The sequence below is a fragment of the Chinchilla lanigera genome, unplaced genomic scaffold, assembly GCF_000276665.1.
Source record: "Chinchilla lanigera isolate Chin_1 unplaced genomic scaffold, ChiLan1.0 scaffold00049, whole genome shotgun sequence".
Classification (NCBI taxonomy): domain Eukaryota; kingdom Metazoa; phylum Chordata; class Mammalia; order Rodentia; family Chinchillidae; genus Chinchilla; species Chinchilla lanigera.
In genome coordinates this window covers 2697852-2706084 of record NW_004955450.1, presented here as the reverse complement: position 1 = coordinate 2706084, position 8233 = coordinate 2697852, and the positions used below count along the sequence as shown (strand labels likewise).

The 8233-nt window shown below is 46.6% G+C and overlaps 1 protein-coding gene across 2 annotated transcripts in view; it reads right to left on the bottom strand.

The window, feature by feature from the left end:
- Snupn (snurportin 1) overlaps window positions 1-4589 on the bottom strand; it is a 19476-nt gene extending 14887 nt beyond the window's left edge. Inside the window, exons 1-2 of one of the 2 annotated variants that reach the window (XM_005393504.2) lie at window positions 4500-4542; window positions 1047-1106 (exon numbers count right to left, since the gene is read on the bottom strand). The gene's annotated coding sequence lies outside the window, so the exon portion shown is untranslated. Of the gene's footprint in view, window positions 1-1046; window positions 1107-4499 lie in introns of both variants that reach the window. The other variant, XM_005393503.2, reaches the window with a different exon arrangement.
- Window positions 4590-8233: the final 3644 nt, after the last annotated feature.

Here is an 8233-nt window from a genome sequence, read left to right as displayed (position 1 = left end):
GGAGAAGAAAATGGGGGATCGAAATGAATAGACACTTCTCAGAAGTACAAATGACCAATAAAAACATGAAAAAACGTTGAACATCTCTGCCCATTACAGAAATACATATTAAAACAACACTGAGATTACAGTATACTTCAGAATGAACGTCCATCATCAAGAAGTCAAATAATAACAAATACTGATAAGGCTGTGGAGGAAAAGGAATCCTTCTATATTATTGGTGGGAATGGAAACTAGCACAACCACTACAGAGATCAGTATAGGGCTGGGGATATAGCTCAGTGGCACAGCGCAAGGTCCTGAGTTTGATTTCTGGTACCAAAACAAGACAGAAGGCAATTGGTATGGACATTCCTGAAAAAAATTAAAAATAGAAATATTATTTGACCCAGCTATTCTTCTTCTACGCATCTTCCTTCACCGTGCAACTGTGAGTGAAAGAATATTACAGTGATATATGCAAATCCATGTTTATACCAGTGCAAATCATAATAGCTAAAGCTTTTGAAGTAGCTTACATGTCCATCAACAGAGGAATGGATAAAAAAAATGTGATTTTATGAACTATGGAGAATTACTCTGCTATAGAGAAGGATCAATTTGAGTCATTTATAGGAAAATGGATGCATCTTGAGACCATAATGTTAAGTGAAATAAATCAGATGCAAAAGTGTAAGGAGTGCATGGTTTCTGTCATGTTAGAAATCCTAAGAATAAATAAAGAACAAAATAAGAGACTAGGAAACAGGGATATAGATCTTTTGCAAATGCTAAGAGGACCAAGAGATGGGAGGAGGGGGAAGGGTGGGAAGGGGACATAAAAAGAATTAAGATGTATCATGTACATGTACCAACACACACACACACACACACACACACAAAGTGCCCAAATCCCCAAACTCACAGTTACTGTGTCATCATATAGTTCAAATTAAGGGGGTCAGGTTCCAGGGCTGCCTTGTAAGGCTCACTTGGAGAAAAGCTAGGGTGTGCAAGATTGTGTAACAGGGAAAAGCCAGGGCTTCAGATACACGAAGACTTACGTGTGGTACATAAGGCAGACAGGAAGTAGATATCTTTGGGAGACAGACCACCCAGGGGCCCTAAATGGGAATGGAGAGAGGAGTGAAGTCACAGTTCACCATGCTGCGAGTGAAGGCATGAGGTGGCACAGACGCTCTCTCTGGGCCAAAGATATGCTTTGGACTATAAGAAACAAACACTCAGAGATCCTACAGCTGGGCTGGACCAACCCTCCCTTCTGGCCTAAATCAGAGGCAGGGTCAGGTCCCAGGGCTCTGGCACCAGAATTAAAAGGCTCAACCCAGATTCTCCATAGTTCGAATACAATTCCAAACACCTCCACTCAGCCAATGAGTAATTTTTCATTACAAACTGAAAGTTAGCTGGGAGTGGTGGCGCACGCCTGTAATCCCAGCACTCGGGAAGCTGAGCCAGGAGAATCATTGGGAGTTCGAGGCCAGCCTGGACTACAAAGTGAGCTTAAGGTCAGCCTGAACTGCATAGCGAGACCTTGTCTCAAAAAGACAAAAACAAACAAAAAAAAACAAACAAACTGAAAGTTAGATGTTTTTATTTGAAAATTAGATTTTTTTCCAGCTGGGTATATAGCTCAGCAGCACAAGTGCCTGCCTGGCAAGTACAAAGTCCTGAGTTTGATTCCCGGTACCAAAAAAAAAAAAAAAAAATTAGATTTTTTTCTAATTTGAAAAGAAATTTTTGGGGCTGGGGATTTAGCTCAGCAGCAAAAGCGCCTGCCTGGCAAGCGCAAGGTCGTGAGTTCGGTTCCGGGTACAGGAGAAAAACCAAAAAAAAAAAAAGAAAAGAAAAGAAATTTTTAAAGATTGTGGTTAAAAAACAAAACAACAACAACAACAAAAAACCAACTCAGAAAATAAAAAAATAAACAGGTATGAAAAACAGCTAAGAACAAAGGGCCAATGGGTCCTCCATTTTTCCATAGTCCCCTACTCTGATACTTTATCAGAGTAGCTATCTTCCCCTTTCTCCCTCTGTTTCCTCTTTACAAGTAAAGTGTTTTTCTTTCATTAAAAAAAAAAGAAAAAAAAGAAAAAAAAATTGTGGCCAGGCATGGTGGTGCCTGTAATCTCAGCACTCAGGAGGCTGAGGCAGGAGGATTGTTGCAAGTTCGAGGCCAGCCTGGGCTACAAAGTGAGCTCAAGGCCAGCCTGAACTGCATAGTGAGACCCTGTCTCAAAAAGATAACAACAACAACAAAAAAAACTGTGGTTAAGCTGGGCGTGGTGGTGAACGCCTATAATCCCAGCACTTGGGAGGCTGAGGCAGGAGGATCATTGGGAGTTCAAGGCCAGCCTGTGCTACAAAAGTGAGCTCAAGGCCAGCCTAAACTGCATAGCAAGACCCTGTCTCAAAAAAAAAAAAAAAAAATTGTGGTTAAAGGGGCTGGGAATGTAGTTGAGTTGGATCCTCAGCACCACATAAGAAAAAAAGGGTTAAATACATATGAAATACATATGGTTTTGGTTTTTTTTCAGTTCTGGTGTTAGAACCCAAGGGCACTCTACCGTGGAGACAGGGTCTCACATAGTCCCAGATGGCCTCAAATTCATGATCCTCCTGCACTGGCCTCCTGAGTGTTGGGCTTACAGGTGTTTGTCATCAGGTATGGGTTCAGCCCTTTTTGTTTTATTTTGAGACAGCATTTTGCTAAAATTACCCAGACAGGGCTTAAACTTGCAATCATCTGAGTCAGCCCCTCAGTATGGTAGTTGGGAAAGCCTGGCCCACCTTACTCATTTTTTTTTTTTTTCTTTTTCTTTTTGAGACAGGGTCTCACTATGCAGTTCAGGCTGACCTTAAACTTACTTTGTAGCCCAGGCTGGCCTTGAACTCGAAACAATCCTGCCTCAGCCTCCTGAGTGCTGGGATTACTGGCATGGGCCACCACACCCGGCTTGTTTTTTCTTTTTTCTTTTTTTTTTTTTTTTGAGACAGGATCTCGCTATGCAGTTCAGCCTGGCCTTGAGCTCACTTTGTAGTCCAGGCTGGTCTTGAACTTGCAACAATCCTCCTGCCTCAGCCTCCCGAGTGCTGAGTGCTGGGATTACAGGTGTGCGCCACCATGCCCGCTCACCTTACTCATTTTTTTTTTGGGGGGGGGGTTTTCTCCAGTACCGGGAACCGAACTCACGACCTTGCGCTTGTCAGGCAGGCGCTTTTGCCGCTGAGCTAAATCCCCAGCCCCACCTTACTCATTTTTAAGCGTACAGTTTAGTAGTGCTACACACTGCTGTGTAACTGATCTCCAGAACACTCTTCATTTTGCAAGAGTGAATTTTCACACCCTTTAAACATGAAGGTAACTTTAGTTGCTAAGATCAACAAATCATTAGTGTGAACTTGAGGTGTGTCTTAAAATATCTGTAATGCAACCAGAAGTGGCCACTTGGGGGATAATGTTGAGGCCCCCAGGGGAATCTGTAATGGGATACCATCCAAAGTACCCATAATGGTATCCTATTTTTTCTACTTTCCTGTACTTTTTGTACACATTTCAAAACTTCCTCAGTAACAAGGTTGAACTGAAGGCCTTCACATTGAGCTCTGTCCCTAACCCTTTATTTGCTTGTTTGTTTATTTGAGACAGGGTCTCACTAGGCAGTCCAGTCCAGTCGGGCCTTTAACTCACTATGTACCCCAGGATGGCCTTCAACTCAACTTGCAGTGATCCTCCTGCCTCAGCCTCCCAAGTACTGGGATTACAGGCACAGGCCGCCAGGCCTTGCCTTTTTATTTTTTAAATTTTGAGTCAGGGTCTTTCTAAATTGCTAAATTGCCCCCACTGGGCCAGAATTTGTGATGCTCCTGCCTCAGCTCCCAGAATGCTAGGATAACAGGCGTGCACCAACCATACCTGGCTAATCAAAGTTTTGCAAATTGTCCCCAGTTCATCTAAGTAAAGACCAAATTCGAACAGCTTTATTAGGCTTTGTCATGTTTTATCTTGGTGTTGGCTTCAGCTCTGCCAAGAACCACTGCTGTCCTGGCCTGGGGGCAGCTCTCCAGCCCTTCCTTAAGGAAGGTTCCGCTGCCTCCCACTCTGTTACCCCTAGGACGCTGCTATCCCCCAGGGTCCGGACCTTAGCCAGCCAGGTACAGTCACCCTTACCCACACCCCCCTTCAACCCTGGTACCCAACCTGCCCGGCCCCTCCCTAGGGACCAGGCACGACTCCACAGTCCTCTCGCCCAGTCCCTGCCCTTTCCTAGCGGCTGGGTCTTCTCGACCTCGCTCCCTGACTCCACGTGTCCCGCAGAGGCTCTGGCAAGACAGCCCAGAACACAAGGCGGCAAAGAGGAGGCCTCAGCCTGGATCTGCCCCTCGAGGTGACACCCTACGAGGCCGGGATGCCGAGTGAGGCAAAGGGGGTCACAATCCGAGGCCGCGAGGAAACTGTGGGGTCGGTAGAGCCCATACTCGAACTCAGGACTCACCCGACAGAGACAACAGTTGTGCCCGCCGCCACCGCCTCCGAGAATCGACCAATCAATTGCCCGGTTTAGGAGATCGCCCAATCAGCTACCCGAGGAAGGTTGGTCCCGCCCTTTCCGCAGTTTCCGGCTCCTTTGGCCGCAGTGCATGCCGGGAGGTGGGTCGCCGCAGGTCATTACTTCCGCCCTTCAAGGGTGGGACTTTTCTTGCGAGATGCCCTGAGGACGTGCTTTGGCGTCGCAGCAGGCCCACCAGCGGAATGTCCTGGCCAGGCCTAAGTTTCACTCTTAGAGCTCCTCTCACCAACAGGAGGAGCCGCGATCTCATGTCTGGTCGTTCACTGCCCTCCTGTGCACTTGCCTTCATATGGGCAGTGCCAGTGGCCTGCGTGACTCCCACTTCACCCCAAGTCACTACACCCCAAGTTTCAGACTATCAGACGTTTCCTTTCTATTCTCCCTTACAAGCAATCACAACCCTTTTGCTGTGCTGGAAGTTTCTCTTCCCTACTGCGGCTTGGCAGTGTTGGTGCCTGGTTTGCTTCCCATTCAAGTGGTCAGCACCCAGCCCAAGGGTGGCTCTGGGGGAACCACAGGTTAAAAAGCGATTGAATTGGTACAGGGCTGGGGCTCAGCGTCAGAGATTTAGGAGTCACCATAAAACTCTGGTAGAGTCTCTTCAGGACTGGGCTGAGATGTAAAACACAGGGGTAGCTATGTCGATAGTTAGAACTGCACAGAAAAGAACAAGACCTAGAACACTGGAGGAAAACAGATTGAAATAGAGAAAAAAAGTCCCTAAATCCATGTACGAAGATACAGCAGAAAGGTCCCGGTCGTTCACTCATACCTAACTGAATAACATCCCACATCACCCCGAAGAAGCAAAAACAGCAGCTGGAGGCCATTTGTGGCGGTGCAGGCCTGTAATCCCAGCACTCAGGGTGCTGAGGCAGGAGGATCACGGTGAATTCAAGGCCAGCCTGGGCTACATAGTGAATTCAAGGCCAGTCTGAACTGCAGAGCAAGACTCTGGGAAAAAACCAAAATAATACATAAACAAAAATAAAAATTTATTACATTTAAAGACGCATTGTCCTTAATCGCCTTCAAAATTCTTCCCCTTGTGCCAGGGGCGTGGTGGCGCACGCCTGTAATCCCGGAACTCCGGAGGCTGAGGCAGAAGGATCGATGAGAGTTCAAGACCAGCCTGGGCTACAAAGTGAGCTCAAGGCCAGCCTGAACTGCATAGCGAGACCCTGTCTCAAAAAGACAAAAAACAAAAACAAAAACAAAATTCTTCTCCTTGCTTAGAACACACATATCCATCTTTGCCACTTTCTGATGAGATCAAGTGCGTCAAGGGTGGGATGGCTATAGACTCTTTCCACTTTTTTTCTTTGTTTTGAGGCAGAGACTCACTATGTAGCCCAGGCTGGCCTTGAACTACCAGCAATCCTCTTGTCTGAGCCTCCCAAGTGCTGGGATTACAAGAGTGTTCCACCATGTGTGGCTTTTGCCATTTTCTGAAGCAGTTCTTGAAGTTCTCTTTTATGAGGTGTGATCAAAAATATGGTGACTGCTGTCACCAAGTACCATCTAATGGAAAGATAGGCTTTGTAAAAACATGACAGTGTGTCCTCATCCACCTTATTCACCAGATCTGGCACCGTATGACTTCTGCCTCTTCCCCCAAGTCAAAATAACCCTGAAAGATAAATGTTTTGAATCACTTCAGGACATCGAGGCAGCCAGGACAGCAAAACTAAAGGCAGGAACTGCTTCTGAAAGTGGCAAAAACAATGGGATAAATGTGTTCAAAACAAGAGTATTTTGGTAGAGATTAATGGCAATGTGTTTCTTACTGTAATAACATTTTTTAAAAATTTGTTTTATTTTTAATTTTTTGTCGTGGTGGAGACAGTGTCTTGCTATGCAGTTCAGGCTGGCCTTGAGATCACACTGTTTTGTTTTGTTTTGTTTTGTTTTTTCCGGCACTGGGAATTGAACTCACGACCTTGCGCTTGCCAGGCAGGCGCTGTGCTTGAGATCACTTTGTAGCCCAGGCTAGTCTCGAACTTGCAGTGATCCTCCTGCCTCAGCCTCCCGAGTGCTGGGATTACAGGCATGTGCCACCACTCCCAGCTTGTAATACAATTTAAATAAACAGCGTACTCCCCAATCATACCTAGCAAAGGCCTGAGCTCACCTCCTCCCTTCCAAAACTACTCTCCTCAAGGGGGGCGTGGTGGCACAGGCCTGTAATCCCAGCACTTGGGAGGCTGAGGCAGGAGGATAGTTGCGAGTTCGAGACCAACCTGGGCTACAAAGTGAGTTCAAGTCCAGCCTCAGATGCATATTGAGACTGTTTCAAAGAGACCAAAAACAAAACAAAACAAAAAAAACTACTCTCCTGGCTTGCTCAGCCCCCACTCAACTGATAACCAGTGTAGTTGGCCAGATTTCCACCACAACACTGCTCACAGGTGTCTTGGTTACTTGTTTCTCGTCGCTGAGACAAAATATCCAACGTCCAAAATTAAGGAAGGAAAGGTTTATTTAGCTTACAGTTTGTGGAGGTTTTAGTCCATACTTGGCTCGCTCTGAGGCAGAAGATAACAAAGCAGCAAGAGCAAGGGGGGAATGGCAGCCAAACAGCATTGTAGCCAGAGCAAAAAGGCAGAATGGCACCAAGCAGCTTCTTTTCCCTGCCTTACATTGTAAACAGGTTACCCCCACCTAAGGGGCATGTAGCTCTCACATAATCTCCATGTTCTCCTCTTGCACAGGCTCAGGATGTATACAAAGTAAGCACCCTGGCTTCTTGCTGAGTCACTTAGCCAAACCTCTAGACACCCCAAGTTGACACAATTTATCAAACATAACAACAGGAAAACACTGTACATGGAGGTGAGGGGCAGCAGGCCTCAGGTGCAGTGCAGGCCAGGAGCTGCTTTCCCTGCAATGTCCCAGGTGCTCTTCCAGTTTTGATTCCCCTGACCCATCAATCAGTCACTTGGAGCTCACTAGGCAGGGTCCAGCCCACATCCGTTTGGTGATCTAACCTTACTTGAGGGCTTTGTGATTTTATGCTGGCATCCAGATTTTGGTGAACAGGTGCTATATTCTTGCACAAGTGGAGAGGTAGGGAGCCATGCTTGGTATCTCCCTTGGTTCTCACATCTACTCCCTTGTCCTGTCCTGTTTTAGGATGGTTCCCTAGAAATGGAGCCTGAGGGATTTTAGTACATGTGATTTATCCAGGGAGCGCTGGGCAGGCAAAACCTCTTTTGAGGGATAAGGAAAGCAGGATAGGGAAGAGGAAAGATGGGAGCAAGGGTGTGGTTTCAGGTAAGATCCAGGCTCAGGCTGGCCTGCTATGCATCATGCCATAGCACTGCCCTGAGGCAAAGGACTTGGACCTGTATACGTGTGTGCAGTAATATCCAGGACTGAACCCAAGGCCTTTGCATTGAGTTGCATCCTGTTTTGGTTACTTTTCTCTCGTTGCTAAGACAAAAATACCCAACGCCCAAAATTAAGGAAGGAAAAAGGTTTATTTAGCTTATAGTTTGTGGAGGTTTCAGTCCATATCTGGCCGGCTCCAAGGCAGAAGATAGCAAAGCACCAAGAGCAAAGCGGGGAATGGCAGCCGAACTGCAAAGCAGCCAGAGCAAAAGGGAGGAAACCCTGCCAGCAGCCTCTTTCCCTCCCTTACATTGTCAGCAGGCTACCCC